This window comes from Giraffa tippelskirchi, chromosome X (assembly GCF_054371585.1).
Source record: "Giraffa tippelskirchi isolate mGirTip1 chromosome X, T2T-mGirTip1v1.2.pri, whole genome shotgun sequence".
Taxonomy (NCBI): domain Eukaryota; kingdom Metazoa; phylum Chordata; class Mammalia; order Artiodactyla; family Giraffidae; genus Giraffa; species Giraffa tippelskirchi.
In genome coordinates, this window is record NC_137289.1 from 106,824,818 (window position 1) to 106,841,161 (window position 16,344).

At 38.6% G+C, this 16,344-nt stretch overlaps 1 protein-coding gene and 1 pseudogene across 1 annotated transcript in view; both read left to right on the forward strand.

The window, feature by feature from the left end:
- The window catches only part of EFHC2 (EF-hand domain containing 2), a 224,704-nt gene that overhangs the window by 44,825 nt on the left and 163,535 nt on the right, over positions 1-16,344 (forward strand). The gene's annotated exons all lie outside the window — the stretch shown is intronic.
- On the forward strand, positions 12,528-14,109 carry LOC145536952 (acyl-CoA-binding domain-containing protein 5 pseudogene; annotated as a pseudogene).

A 16,344-nucleotide genomic window follows, 5' to 3' on the forward strand; every position in this document is an offset into this window, starting at 1 on the left:
ACAGTCAGCAAAAACAAGACTGGGAGCAGACTGTGGCTCAGATCATGAACTGTTTATTGCCAAATTCAGACTTAAATTGAAGAAAGTAGGGAAAACCACTAGACCATTTAGGTATGACCTAGATCAAATCCCTTATGAGTATACAGTAGAAGTGACAAATAGATTTAAGGGACTAGATCTGATAGACAGAGTGCCTGATGAACTATGGACAGAGGTTCGTGACATTGTACAGGAGACAGGGATCAAGACAATCCCCATGGAAAAGAAATGCAAAAAAGCAAAATGGCTGTCTGAGGAGGCCTTACAGATAGCTGGGGAGAGAAGAGAAGCGAAAAGCAAAGGAGAAAAGGAAAGATATTCCCATCTGAATGCAGAGTTTCAAAGAATCGCAAGGAGAGATAAGAAAGCCTTCCTCAGCGATCAGTGCAAACAAATAGAGGAAAACAACAGATTGGGAAAGACTAGAGATCTCTTCAAGAAAATTAGAGATACCAAAGGAAGATTTCATGCAAAGATAGGCTCGATAAAGGACAGAAATGGTATGGACCTAACAGAAGCAGAAGATATTAAGAAGAGGTGGCAAGAATACACAGAAGAACTGTACAAAAAAGATCTTCACAACCCAGATAATCACGATGGTGTGATCACTCACCTAGAGCCAGACATCCTGGAATGTGAAGTCAAGTGGGCCTTAGAAAGCATCACTACGACCAAAGCTAGTGGAGGTGATGGAATTCCAGTTGAGCTATTTCAAATCCTCAAAGGTGATGCTGTGAAAGTGCTGCACTCGATATGCCAGCAAATTTGGAAAACTCAGCAGTGGCCACAGGACTGGAAAAGGTCAGTTTTCGTTCCAATCCCAAAGAAAGGCAATGCAAAAGAATGCTCAAACTACAGCACAATTGCACTCATCTCACATGCTAGTAAAGTAATGCTCAAAATTCTCCAAGAGAGGCTTCAGCAATACGTGAACCATGAACTTCCAGATGTTCAAGCTGGATTTAGAAAAGGCAGAGGAACCAGAGATCAAATTGCCAATATCCAGTGGATCATCGAAAAAGCAAGAGAGTTCCAGAAAAACATCTATTTCTGCTTTATTGAGTATGCCAAAGCCTTTGACTGTGTGGATCACAATAAACTGTGGAAAATTCTTCAAGAGATGGGAATACCAGAGCATCTGACCTGTCTCTTGAGAAACCTGTATGCAGATCAGGAAGCAACAGTTAGAACTGGACAGGGAACAACAGACTGGTTCCAAATAGGAAAAGGAGTACGTCAAGGCTGTATATTGTCACCCTGCTTATTTAGCTTATATGCAGAGTACATCATGAGAAACGCTGGGCTGGAAGAAACACAAGCTGGAATCAAGATTGCTGGGAGAAATATCAATAACCTCTGATATGCAGATGACACCACCCTTATGGCAGAAAGTGAAGAAGAACTAAAGAGCCTCTTGATGAAATTGAAAGAGGAGAGTGAAAAAGTTGGCTTAAAGCTCAACGTTCAGAAAACTAAGATCATGGCATCTGGTCCCATCACTTCATGGGAAATAGATGGGGAAACAGCGGAAACAGTGTCAGACTTTATTTTTTTGGGCTCCAAAATCACTGCTGATGGTGATTGCAGCCATGAAATTAAAAGGCGCTTACTCCTTGGAAGGAAGGTTATGGCCAACCTAGATAGCATATTGAAAAGCAGAGACATTACTTTGCCAACAAAGGTCCGTCTAGTCAAGGCTCTGGTTTTTCCAGTGGTCATGTATGGATGTGAGAGTTGGACGCTGAAGAAAGCTGAGCGCCGAAGAATTGATGCTTTTGAACTGTGGTGTTGGAGAAGACTCTTGAGAGTCCCTTGGACTGCAAGGAGAGCCAATCAATCCATCCTAAAAGAGATCAATCCTGGGTGTTCATTGGAAGGACTGATGTTGAAGCTGAAACTCCAATACTTTGGCGGCCTCATGTGAAGAGTTGACTCATTGGAAAAGACCCTAATGCTGGGTAGGATTGGGGGCAGGAGGAGAAGGGGACATCAGAGGATGAGATGGTTGGATGGCATCACCAACTCGATGGACATGGGTTTGGGTAGACTCTGGGAGTTGGTGATGGACAGAGAGGCCTGGCGTGCTGCAATTCATGGGGTTGCAAAGAGTTGGACATGACTGAGCGACTGAACTGAACTGAATTCAGGAAGACTGATTTTTAAGCCGTGGGTCTGAACCCCTTCTCTTAGTAATATCAAGTGTTTTTTAAAATTAATTAATGTATTTTAATTGGAGGCTGATTCCTTTGTAATATTGTAGTGGGTTTTGCCATACATTGACATGAATCAGTCATGGGTGTACACGTGTTCCCCATCCTGAACCTCCCTCCCACCTTCCTCCCCATTCCATCACTCAGGGTCATCCCAAGCACCAGCCTTGAGCACCCTGTCTCATGAATCAAACCAGGACTGGTGATCTATTTCATATATGATAATAGACATGTTTCAGTGCTATTCTCTCAAATCATCCCACCCTCACTTTCTACCACAGAGTCCAAAAGTGTTCTTTACATCTGTGTCTCTTTTGCTGTCTCGCATATAGGGTCATCGTTGCCATCATTCTAAATTCCATATATAGGCATTAATATACTGGTGTTTATTAATTGGTGTTTTATGTATTAGTGTTTTTCTTTCTGACTTACTTCGCTCTGTATAATGGGCTCCAGTTTCATTCACCTCATTAGAACTTATTCAAATGCATTCTTTTTAATAGCTGAGTAATATTCCATTGTGTATATGTACCACAGCTTTCTTATCCATTCATCTGCCAATGGACATCTAGGTTGCTTCCATGTCCTACCTATTGTAAACAGTGCTGCAATGAACATTGGGGTACATGTGTCTCTTTCAATTCTGGTTTCCTCGGTGTGTATGCAGCAGTAGGATTACTGGGTCGTATGGCAGTTCTATTTCCAGTTTTTTAAGGGATCTCCACACTGTTCTCCATAGTGGCTATACTAGTTTGCATTCCCACCAGCAGTGTAAGAGGGTTCCCTTTTCTCCACACCCTCTCCAGCATTTATTGTTTGTAGACTTTCTGATAGTAGCCATTCTGCCTGGCGTCAAATGGTACCTCCTTGTGGTTTTGATTTGTATTTCTCTGATAATGAGTGATGTTGAGCATCTTTTCATGTGTTTGTTAGCCATCTGTATGTCTTCTTTGGAGAAATGTCTGTTTTAGTTCTTTGGCCCATTTTTTGATTGGGTCATTTATTTTTCTGGAATTCAGCTGCATGAGCTGCTTATATATTTTTGAGATAAATTCTTTGTCAGTTGCTTCATTTGCTATTAGTTTCTCCCATTCTGAAGGCTGTCTTTTCACCTTGCTTATAGTTTCCTTTGTTGTGCAAAAGCTTTTAAGTTTAATTATGTCCCATTTGTTTATTTTTGCTTTTATTTCCATTACTCTGGGAGGTGGGTCATAGAGGATCCTGCTGTGATTTATGTCAGAGGGTGTTTTGCCTATGTTTTCCTCTAGGAGTTTTATAGTTTCTGGTCTTACATTTAGATCTTTAATCCATTTTGAGTTTATTTTTGTGTATGGTGTTAGAAAGTGTTCTAGTTTCATTTTTTTACAAGTGGTTGACCTGTTTTCTCAGCACCTCTCGTTAAAGAGATTGTCTTTTTTCCGTTGTATATTCTTGCCTCCTTTGTCAAAGATAAGGTGTCCATAGGTGCGGGGATTTATCTCTGGGCTTTCTCTTTTGTTCCACTGATCTATATTTCTGTCTTTGTGCCAGTACCATACTGTCTTGATGACTGTAGCTTTGTAGTATAGCCTGAATTCAGGCAGGTGGATTCCTTCAGTTTCATTTTTCTTTCTCAAGATTGCTTTGGCTGTTTGAGGGTTTTTTTTTTTTTTTGTATTTCCATACAAATTGTGAAATTATTTGTTCTAGTTCTGTGAAGAATACCGTTGGTAGCTTGATAGGGATTGCATCGAATCTATAGGCTGCTTTGGGTAGTATACTCATTTTCACTATATTGATTCTTCTGACCCATGAACATGGTATATTTCTCCATCTATTTGTGTCATCTTTGATTTCTTTCAGCAGTGTTTTATAGTTTTCTATATATAGGTCTTTTGTTTCTTTAAGTAGATATTTTCCTAAGTATTTTATTCTTTTCATTGCAATGGTGAATAGAATTGTTTCCTTAATTTCTCTTTCTGTTTTCTCATTGTCATCTGCAAACAGGGAGACTTTTACTTCTTCTTTTCCTATCTGGATTCCTTTTACGTCTTTTTCTTCCCTGATTGCTGTGGCTAAAACTTCCAAAACTATGTTGAATAGTAGTAGTGAGAGTGGGCACCCTCGACTCGTTCCTGACTTTAGGGGAAATGCTTTCAATATTTCACCATTGAAGATAATGTTTGCTGTGGGTTTATCATATATGGCTTTTATTATGTTGAGATATGTTCCTTCTATGCCTGCTTTCTGGAGAGTTTTAATCATAAATGGACTTTGAATTTTGTCAAAGTCTTTCTCTGCATCTATTGAGATAATCATATGGCTGTTATCTTTCAATTTCTTAATGTGGTGTATTATGTTGATTAATTTGCAGATATTGAAGAATCCTTGCCTCCCTGGGATAAAGCCCACTTGGTCATGATGTATGATCTTTTTAATATATTGTTGGATTCTGTTTGCTAGAATTTTGTTAAGGATTTTTGCATGTGACATCCTTTCAAAGAGAATGGGCTGCCTTTCTGGGTGCCTGGTGTCCTCTGCCAGCGTTCAGAAGCTGTTTTGTGGAATTTGCTCAGTGTTCAATTGATCTTTAGATGAATTTGTGGAGGAGAAAGTGATCTCCCCATCCTATTCCTTTGCCATCTTAGGACCACTCCCCAGTAATATCAAGTGTTTTTAAATTGCCTTGCTCAATAGATTCCATAAGGATGTGAAAAGACAATTTTAGATGTGGTTTTGACAGTATTTTTAAGCTTATAGCTTTGCATCCTACACTGATTTATATATTATTCAGTATTTTTATACATTCATTTTCTCTCCAAGGCACTGTTATATATACATAATTTTCTTAATCCTTTAAATAGTACTGCACTGTCCTGTGGTGAGCAAGTGTTGATTTTCTAATTTTTGCTCAAAGTTTAACCAGCAAACAAAGAATTTGAGTTGTTTGCATCAGTTATTTGGTTAATTAGTAATAAAGCTACAAGAACAATATTCTAGCATTTTAGTCACATCTTCCTCGCCACTTTTTTTGAAATTTTTTAAAAAATTAATTTATTTTTTATTGAAGGATAATTGCTTTACAGAATTTTGCTGTTTTCTGTCAAACCTCAACATGAGTCAGCCATAGGTATACATATATCCCCTCCCTTTTGAGACTCCCTCCCGTCTCCCTCCACATCCCTCTAGGTTGATACAGAGCCCGTTTGAGTTTCCCAAGCCACAGAGCAAATTCTGGTCCACCACTTATTCCACACATGGCAACATAAGTCTCCATGTTCCTCCCTCCACACATCCCACCCCTCCCCTACTCTCTCCATGTCCATAAGTCTGTTCTCTATGTCTGTTTCTCCATTGTTGCCCTGTAAATAAATTCTTCAGTACCATTTTTCTAGATTCTGTGTATACGTTTTAGAATATGGTATTTATCTTTCTCTTTCTGACTCACTTCACTCTATAATAGGTTCCAGGTTCATCCACCTCATTAGAACTGACTCAAATGCATTCCTTTTTATGACTGAGTAATATTGCATTGTGAATATATACCAGAACTTCCTTATCCATTCATCTGTTGATGGACATCTAGGTTGCTTCCATGTTCTAGCTATTGTAAATAGTGCTGCAATGAACAATGGGATACATGTGTCTCTTTCAATTTTGGTTTCCTCAGGGTATATGCCTAAGAGTGGGATTGCTGGGTCATATGGCAGTTTCATTCATAGTTTTTTAAGGAATCTCCATACCATCCTCCATAGTGGCTGAATCAATTTACATTCCCACCAACAGTGCAAGAGTGTTCCCTTTTCTGCACACCCTCTCCAGCATTTATTGTTTCTAGACTTTCCATAGATACTGAGCGTATAGCTCAAAGTCCACAGTCCGGCCCAAGATGGAGTCCTGCTTTCAAGATAGAGCCTGTTCTGTTTCTTCCTTCACTACCTCCAGTCACACCTCAAATAGGTCCCTGCACTGGAAGAATCACCTGACATGACATTCTGTGCCTTAGTTAACCTGACCACCCTGGCTGAAAGTGAATGAAAGTTGTTCAGTCGTGTCCGACTCTGCCACCCCATGAATATACAGTCCATGGAATTCTTCAGGCCAGAATACTGGAGTGGGAAGCTGTTCCCTTCTCCAAAGGATCTTCCCAACCCAGGGATAGAACCCAGGTCTCCCACACTGCAGATAGATTCTTTACCAGCTGAGACACAGGGAAGCCATGACCAGTGTGATGTGATATGACATCTCATTGTAGTTTTGATTTCATTTCTCTAATAATGAGCGATGTTGAGCATCTTTTCATGTGTTTGTTAGTCATCTGTAATTCTTCTTTGGAGAAATGTCTGTTTAGGGCTTTTACCACTTTTTGATTGGGTAGTTTGTTTTTCTGGAACTGATTTGTATGAGCTGCTTGTATATTTGGAAAATTAATCCTTTGTCAGTTGTTTCATTTGCTATTATTTTCTCCCATTCTGAGGGTTGTCTTTTCACCTTGCTTATAGTTTCCTTTGCTGTGCAAACGCTTTTAAGTTTAATCAGGTCCCACTTGTTTACTTTTGTTTTTATTTCTATTACTCTCGGAGGTGGGTCATAGAGGATCTTGCTTTGATTTATGTCATCGAGTGTTCTATGTTTTCCTCTAAGAGTTTTATAGTTTCTGGTCTTATATTTAGCTCTTTAATCCATTTTGAGTTGTCTTTGTGTATGGTGTTAGGAAGCGTTCTAATTTCATTCTTTTACAAGTAGCTGTCCAGTTTTCCCACCACCATTTATTGAAGAGATTGTCTTTGCCCCATTGTATATTCTCACCTCTTGAATTGTATATTCTTGTGAAAAATAAGGTACCTATAGGTTCATGGGTTTATTTGTGGGCTTTCTATCTTGTTCCACTGGTCTATATTTCAGTTTTTGTGCCAGTACCATACTGTCTTGATGACTGTGGCTTTGTAGTATAATCTGAAGTCAGGAAGGTTGATTCCTCCAGCTCCATTCACCTTTCTCAAGGCTGCTTTGGCTATTCAGGGTCTTTTGTGTTGCCATATGAATTGTGAAATTTTTTGTTCTTGTTCTGTGAAAAATGGCATTGGTAATTTGATAGGGATTGCATTGACTCTCTAGATTGTGTTTAGTAGGATAGTCATTTTTACAATATTGATTCTTCCTACCCAGGAAGATGAAATATCTCTCCATCTGTTTATGTCATCTTTGATTTCTTTCATTAATGTCTTATAATTTTCTGTGTACAGTTCTTTTGTCTCCTTGGGTAGGTTTATTCCTAGATATTTAATTATTTTTGTTACAATGGTGAATGGGATTGATTCCTTAATTTCTCTTTCTGATTTTTCATTGTTAGTATATAGACATGCAAGTGGTTTCTATGTATTGATTTTGTATCCTGCAACTTTACTAAATTCACTGATTAGCTCTGGTAATTTTCTGACACTATCTTTAGGGTTTTCTATGTACAATATCATGTCATCTCCAAACGGTGAGAGCTTTACTTCTTCTTTTCCAATTTGGATTCATTTTATTTCTTTATCTTCTCTGATTGCTGAAGCTAGGACTTCCAGAAATATGTTGAATAATAGTGGCGAAAGTGGACACCCTTGTCTTGTTCCTGATCTTAGGGGGAATGCTTTCAGTTTTTCACTATTGAGAATAATGTTTGCTGTAGGCTTATCATATATGGCCTTTACTATGTTGAGGTAGGTTCCTTCTTTGCCCATTTTTTTTGAAGAGTTTTAATCATAAATGGGTGCTTAATTTTGTCAAATGATTTTTCTGCATCTATTGAGATGATCATATGGTTTTTACCTTTCAATTTGCTATGGTGTATCACATTGACTGATTTCCATATATTGAAGAATCCTTGCATCCTGGAATAAACCCAACTTGATCATGGTATGTGAGCTTTTCGGTGTGTTGCTGAATTGTTTGCTAAAATTTTGTTGAGGATTTTTGCATCTATGTTCATCAGTGATATTGGCCTGTAGTTTTCTTTTTTTGTGATGTCTTTGTCTGGTTTTGGTATTAGGGTCATGGTGTCCTCGTAGCATGAATTTGGAAGTGTTCCTTCCTCTGCAATTTTTTGAAAGAGTTTTAGAAAGATAGGCATTAGCTCTTCTCTAAATGTTGGATAGCTCCTGTGAATCCATCTGGTCCTGGGCTTTTGTTTTTTGGGAGATTTTTGATTATAGCTTCAATTTCAGTGCTTGTAATTGGGTTGTTCATAATTTCTGTTTCTTCCTGTTTCAGTCTTGGAAGATTGAACTTTTCTAAGAATCTGTCCATTTCTTCCAGGTTACCCATTTTATTGCCACAGAGTTGTTCATAATAGTTTCTTATAATCCTTTGTATTTCTGCATTGTCTGCTGTAACCTCTCCTTTTTCATTTCTAATTTTGTTGATTTGATTAGTCTCTCTTTGTTCTTGATGAGTCTGACTAAAGGCTTGTCAGTTTTGTTTATTTTCTCAAAGAACCAGCTTTTAGTTTTATTAATCTTTACTATTGTTTCTTTCATTTCTTTTTCACTTATTTCTGCTTGGATCTTTATGATTTCTTTCCCTCTACTAATTTTGGGGGATTTTTGTTCTTCTTTTTCCAGTTGTTTTAGGTGTAAAGTTAGGTTGTCTGTTCGATGTTTTTCTTGTCTCTTGAGGTAGGATTGTATTGCTATAAACTTCCCTTTTAGACCTGCTTTTGCTGCATCCCATAGGTTATGAGTTGTTGCGTTTTCATTGTCATTTGTTTCTAGAATTTTTTTATTTCCCTTTTGATTTCTTCAGTAACCTGTTGGTTATTTAGAAACGTGTTGTTTAGTCTTCATGTGTTTGTGTTTCTTACACTTTTTTTTCTTGTAATTGATAGCTAGTCTCATAGCATTGTGGTTGGAGAAGATGCTTGATACAATTTCAATTTTCATAAATTTGCTGAGGTTTGATTTGTGACCCAAGATGTGGTCTATCCTAGAGAATGTTCCGTATGCACTTGAGAAGATATATTCCATCTGCATTTGGATGGAATGTCCTGAAGGTATCAATGAGATCCATCTCATCTAATGTATCATTTAAGACTTGTGTTTCCTTATTAATTTTCTGTTTTGATGATCTGTCAATTGGTGTTAATGGAGTGTTAAAATCTCCTACTATTATTGTGTTACTGTCAATTTCTCCTTTTATGTCTGTGAGTGTTTGTCTTATGTATTGAGGTGCTCCTATGTTGGGTACATAGATATTTATGATTGTTATGTCTTCCTCTTGGAATGATGCCTTGATTATTATGTAGTGTCCTTCCTTATCTCTTGTAATCTTTATTTTAAGGTCTGTTTTGTCTGATATGAGGATTGCTACTCCATCTTTCTTTTGCTTCCCATTTGCATGGAATATATTTTTCCATCCTCTCCCTTTCAGTCTATGTGTGTCTTGAGGTCTGAAGTGGGTTTCTTGTAGACAGCATATATATGGGTCTTGTTTTTATATCCATTGAGCCAGTCTGTGTCTTTTGGTTGGAGCATTTAATCTATTTACATTTAAAGTAATTATTCATATATATGTTACTGTTGCCATTTTGTAATTGTTTGGGGTTGATTTTGTAGGTCTTTTTTCTTCTGTTGTATTTCTTGACTATATAAGTCCCTTTAACATTTGTTGTAAAGCTGGTTTGGTGGTACTGAATTCTCTTAACTTTTGCTTGTCTGAAAAGCTTTTTATTTCTCCATCAATTTTGAATGAGATCCTTGCTGGGTACAGTAATCTTGATTGTAGATTTTTCCCTTTCAGTACTTTAAATATATCCTGCCATTCCCTTCTGGCCTGCAGAGTTTCTGCTGAAAGATCAGCTGTTAAGCATATGGGGTGTCCTTTGTATGTTACCTGTTGCTTCTCCCTTGCTGCTTTTAATATTCTTTCCTTGTGTTTAGTCTTTGTTAGTTTGATTAGTATGTGTCTTGGTGTGTTTCTCCTTGGATTCATCCTGTATGGGACTCTTTGTGCCTCTTGGACTTGATTGACAATTTTCTTTTCCATGTTGGGGAAATTTTCAACTATAATCTCTTCAAAAATTTTCTCATACACTTTCTTTTTCTCTTCTTCTTCTGGGACCCCTATAATTCGAATGTTGGTGCATTTGATATGGTCCCAGAGGTCTCTGAGACTGTCCTCAGCTCTTTTGATTCTTTTTACTTTATTCTGCTCTTCAGAAGTTATTTCCACCATTTTATCTTCCAGCTCACTAATTCGTTCTTCTGCTTCAGATATTCTGCTATTGATTCCTTCTAGAGTACTTTTACTTTCAGTAATTGTGTTGTTTGTCTCTGTGTGTTCATTCTTTAATTCTTCTAGGTCTTTGTTAATTGATTCTTGCATTTTCTCCATTTTGTTTTCAAGGTTTTTGATCATCTTTACTATCATTATTCTGAATTCTTTTTCAGGTAAGTTGCCTACTTCCTCTTCATTTATTTGGACTTCTGTGCTTCTAGTTTGTTCCTGCATTTGTGTAGTATTTCTATGCCTTTTCATTATTTCTTTAGTTATTGTGTTTGAGGTCTCCTTTTCCCAGGCTTCAAGGAAATTTGAACTCTTTCCTTGAAGAATGTTGAATTCTTTCTTCCTTTTGGTTTCTGCCCTCCTCTGGTTGGTCCAGTGGTTTGTGTGAGCTTTGTATAGGGTGAGATTTGTGCTGAGTTTTTGTTTGTATGTGTGTTTTCCTCTGATGGGCAAGGCTGAGGAGGTGGTAATCCTGTCTGCTGATGATTGGGTTTGTATTTTTGTTTTGTTTGTTGTTTAGATGAGGTGTCCTGCACAGGGTGCTACTGGTGGTTGGGTGATGCTGGGTCTTGTATTCAACTGGTTTCCTTTGTGTGAGTTCTCACTATTTGATACTCCCTAGTGTTAGTTCTCTGGTAGTCTAGGGTCTTGGAGTCAGTACTCCCACTCCAAAGGCTCAGGGCTTGATCTCTGGTCAGGAATGAAGATTCCACAAGCGGTTTGTTATGGCATTAAGTGAGATTAAAACAAATATCCAAAAATGAGAAACCAAAGATTGACCCCAGACAAATGGCAGTTACAAAATCAGTCAAATAAGAATTAAAATAATGGAATATGCACATATACACCCCTGAGCAATGTGAAAACAGTCCAACAAAAGCACAGTAGATTGACCCAGTGAACAAAGGAAATAAAAAATTATATTTACCAGTTAAAAACAAAACTAACTTAAGCACAAACTTGAAAAGAAAACTAAAGCAAGGTACCACGTGGAGAATAAAGCAATGAAAACAAAACTAATAAATATGTTGAGAGGAAAGGAAAGAAGGAAAAGAAAGAATATATTTGCAAAGTTAAATAGAGATAGGTGAAGAAGAGTTATACATTAAAGATTAACTCTAAGGGGAAAAGAACAGTAGGAAAGGTAAACAAAGGAATAAGTGTAGAAAAAAATATAATAGGTTTAAAAAAATTAAAAGTATAAAAACGGGGGAAAAAAAGAAAAAACGGAAGAAGAAAGAAAAAAGGAAAAAAAAGAAAATTCCACAGAACTGCAGAAGCCCAATGTAGAGGCAGAGATTTATAACAATAATACTAAGTGTGACTGAATATACACATATACATATACACCCATAGGCAAAATCAAAACAGTCCAACAAATATAAAATACAATAGATTGACCCAGCAAGCAAAGGAAAGCAAAAATTATATCTACCAGAACAAAAATAATTAAAGCACAAACTGGTAAACAAAACTAAAGCAAGGTGCCAATTGGGGAATAAATAATGAAAATAAAACTAACAAATATGTTGAGAGGAAAGGAGAGAAAAGAAAGAACAGATATGCAAGTTAATTAGAGGCAGATAAAGTAGATTTATATACATTAAAGATTAACTGCAAGGGGAAAAGAACAGTAGGAAAAGCAAACAAAGGAATAAATGTAGAAAAAGTAGGTTTAAACATTAAAAACTATAATTAAAAATGAGAAAAGAAAAAGTGAGGAAAACTCCACAGAACTGCAAAAGCCTGTAGAGGCAGAGGTTTATGACAATAAAAAATGTGACTTAGAAAAAAAAAAAAAGCTCAGAGTGTAGGTCACACCCCAGAGAGGAGGAGGGAGCTGGGCCATCTTGGACGGTGAGGCCTGGAGAGGGCAGGGCCACGGGGAGCTGACCAGCTGCGCTCTGGGGTCCTCCTCCCATCGGGAATGTTGATTTGTGGCTGCACTCCATGTTCCAGTTTCATGAAGGCTCCTGGGAATGTTGGTGCTGCTGCTGCCTGATTCCAGGCGACAGACCTTGGGACCCGGGCCGGTGCTGGCAGCTGGAGATGGCGGACATGAGATCCGTGCACTAAACCTGGTTTGAGGCGGTGGTGAAGGTGATCCAGAGTTTGCCAAAAAATGGTTCATTCCAGCCAACAAATGAAATGATGCTCAAGTTCTATAGCTTCTATAAGCAGGCAACTGAAGGACCTTGTAAACTGTCAAAGCCTGGCTTCTGGGATCCTGTTGGAAGATATAAATGGGATGCGTGGAGTTCTTTGGGTGATATGACCAAAGAGGAAGCCATGATTGCTTATGTTGAACAAATGAAAAAGATTCTCAAAACTATGCAGATGACTGAAAAAGTTGAAGAATTGCTACATGTCATTGGTCCATTTTATGAAATTGTAGAAGACAAAAAAAAGTGGCAGAAGTTCTGATTTAACCTCAGTCCGTCTGGAGAAAATCTCCAAATGCTTAGAAGATCTTGGTAATGTTCTAGCTTCTACTCCAAATGCCAAAACTGTTAATGGTAAAGCTGAAAGCAGTGATAGTGGAGCTGAATCTGAGGAAGAAGAGGCCCAAGAAGACACAAAAGGACCAGAACAATGTGATAGCGATAAGAAAATGATGAAGAAATCTGCAGACCATAAGAATTTGGAAATCATTGTCACTAATGGCTATGATAAAGACAGCTTTGTGCAAGGGCATACAGAACAGCATTCATGCCAGTCCTTCCCTGAATGGCCGATACACTGAGGAAGTAAAATCTGTAGATGAAAACTTGGAGCAAACTGGAAAAACTGTTGTCTGCGTTCACCAAGATGTAAACGATGATCATGTTGAAGATATTTCAGGAATTCGGCATTTGACAAGTGATTCAGACAGTGAAGTTTACTGTGATTCCATGGAGCAATTTGGGCAAGAAGAGTCTTCAGAAGGCTTTATATCAAACAGTGGACCATTTTCCTAGTACTGGGGTGGTGATCCCCGTCAGCCGTTGGAAAGCTCTGGTTTTCCTGAGGATGTTCCCGTGCTTGCTGGGAGCGGCAGCACTGGGGATGTGCAGGCAGCGGCAGCTGAAGGCAAAGGTGAAGTAAATCGTTGGGGAGAGGATGGCGGGAGCAACAGTGGAGCCCCGCACCACGAGAAACGGGCTGGAGGAAGTGAGGAGTTCTCTAACATTAGGAGAGGGAGAGGGCACAGGATGCAGCATTTGAGCGAAGGAAGCAAGAGTCGGCAAGTGGGAAGTGGAGGTGATGGGGAACGCTGGGGTTCGCACAGAAGCTCAGGGGGCATCCTGAACGAGCAGATCGCGCTTGTGCTCATGTGCCTGCAGGAGGACATGCAGAACGTCCTCCAGAGACTCCACAAACTGGAGATGCTGGTGGCATCACAGGCAAAATCATCAGCATTACAGACCAGTAATCCCACTTCACCGAGACTATCTTGGTGGCCCTTTGAGATGTCTCCTGGTGCATTAACCTTCGCTATCATATAGCCTTTTATTGCCCAGTGATTGGTGCATTTATATTAACAAAGAAGAAGAAAACTGAACTAAAGAAAATGACATTTTGTTGAAGAAGTCTACTGGCCCTGGATAACCTTGGGATGAAACTGATTGTGGAGCTCACAGGAAAATCCTAGTTTGTGATGATTACATTTTTGTTGTCCAGTAGTTTGGTTTGTGTATATATATATATATATATATATATATATATATATATACATATATATATTTTGCACTACACAAATGGTAAACATTTTAAGGACTAATATTGCTGATACTTGAATAATCAATCTCAACTAGGTGATAAGTAGCATAGATTTCCCCTACCCTTGACTTAGAAGGACATTAAATTATTAATTACTGTTTGGTAACATGTTTATCTGATTATCTCCCATAGAGAATCGTAAGCTGCTTTTCCCAGGTATAGTTGTGATGATGAGAACAGATTTATAACTGGGTATTTTTAACTTTCTAAATTAAATATGAGAAAGTATGCAAACCAGGAGTGAATTTCATCTGATAAGAAATCAACCGTCTTTCTAAGTCACTGAACTGCCATGCAATTTAGTAGAAAAAGACTGGAAGAATCTTCCCCACATCCACTCTGTGGGCTGCTCATGATACCACTTGGGCATGCACAGCTCTGACTTCAGTGTTCAGGCATCATCATGACGGCTTTGTTGTTTTTTTTTTTTAATTTTTAATAAATTTATTTATTTTAGTTGGGGGCCAATCACTTTACAATATTGTAGTGGTTCCCGCCACGCACTGACACGAACCAGCCATGGGTCGACATGCGCCCCCCATCCTGAACCCCCCTCCCACCCACCCCCATCCCTCCGGGCCATCCCACCGCCCCAGCCCTGAGCGTCCGTCCCACGCATCGAACCTGGAACGGTGCTCTGCCCCACACACGACAATACACATATTTCAATGCTATTCTCTTAGAACGTCCCACCCTCACCTTCTCCCTCAGAGTTCGTAAGACTGTTCTATGCATCTGTGTCTCTTATTCTGTCTCGCATATAGGGTTATCGTTACCATCTTTCAAATTACATATATATGCATTAGTATACTGTATTGGTGTTTTTCTTTTCTGGCTTACTTCACTCTGTATAATGGGCTCCAGTTTCATCCATCTCAATAGAACTGATTCACATGTATTCTTTTTAATGGCTGAGTAATATTCCATTGTGTATATGTACCACAGCTTCCTTATCCATTCGTCTGCTGATGGACATCTAGGTTGCTTCCATGTCCTGGCTATTGTAAACAGTGCTGCGATGAACACTGGGGTACGTGTGTCTCTTTCAGTTCTGGTTTCCTCGGTGTGTATGCCCAGCAGTGGGATTGCTGGGTCATATGGCAGTTCTATTCCCAGTTTTTTAAGGAATCTCCACACTGTTCTCCATAGTGGCTGTACTAGTTTGCATTCCCACCAACAGTGTAAGAGGGTTCCCTTTTCTCCACACCCTCTCCAGCATTTATTGCTTGTAGACTTTTGGATAGCAGCCATTCTGACTGGCGTGAAATGGTACCTCATTGTGGTTTTGATTTGCATTTCTCTAATAATGAGTGATGTTGAGCATCTTTTCATGTGTTTGTTAGCCATCTGTATGTCTTCTTTGGAGAAATGTCTGTTTAGTTCTTGGCCCATTTTTTGATTGGGTCGTTTATTTTTCTGGACTTCAGCTGCAGGAGTTGCTTGTATATTTTTGAGATTAATTGTTTGTCTGTTGCTTCATTTGCTATTATTTTCTCCCATTCTGAAGGCTGTCTTTTCACCTTGCTTATAGTTTCCTTTGTTGTGCAAAAGCTTTTAAGTTTAATTAGGTCCCATTTGTTTATTTTTGCTTTTATTTCCAATATTCTTGGAGGTGGGTCATGGAGGATCCTGCTGTGATTTATGTCAGAGAGTGTTTTGCCTATGTTTTCCTCTAGGAGTTTTATAGTTTCTGGTCTTAGGTTTAGATCTTTAATCCATTTTGAGTTTATTTTTGTGTATGCTGTTAGAAAGTGTTCTAGTTTCATTCTTTTACAAGTGGTTGACCAGTTTTCTCAGCACCACTTGTTAAAGAGATTGTCTTTTCTCCATTGTATATTCTTGCCTCCTTTGTCAAAGATAAGGTGTCCATAGGTGCGTGGATTTATCTCTGGGCTTTCTATTTTGTTCCATTGATCTATATTTCTATCTTTGTGCCAGTACCATACTGTCTTGATGACTGTGGCTTTGTAGTAGAGCCTGAAGTCAGGCAGGTTGATTCCTCCAGTTCCATTCTTCTTTCTCAAGATTGCTTTGGCTATTCGAGGTTTCTTACATTTCAATACAAATTGTGAAATGATTTGTTCTAGTTCTG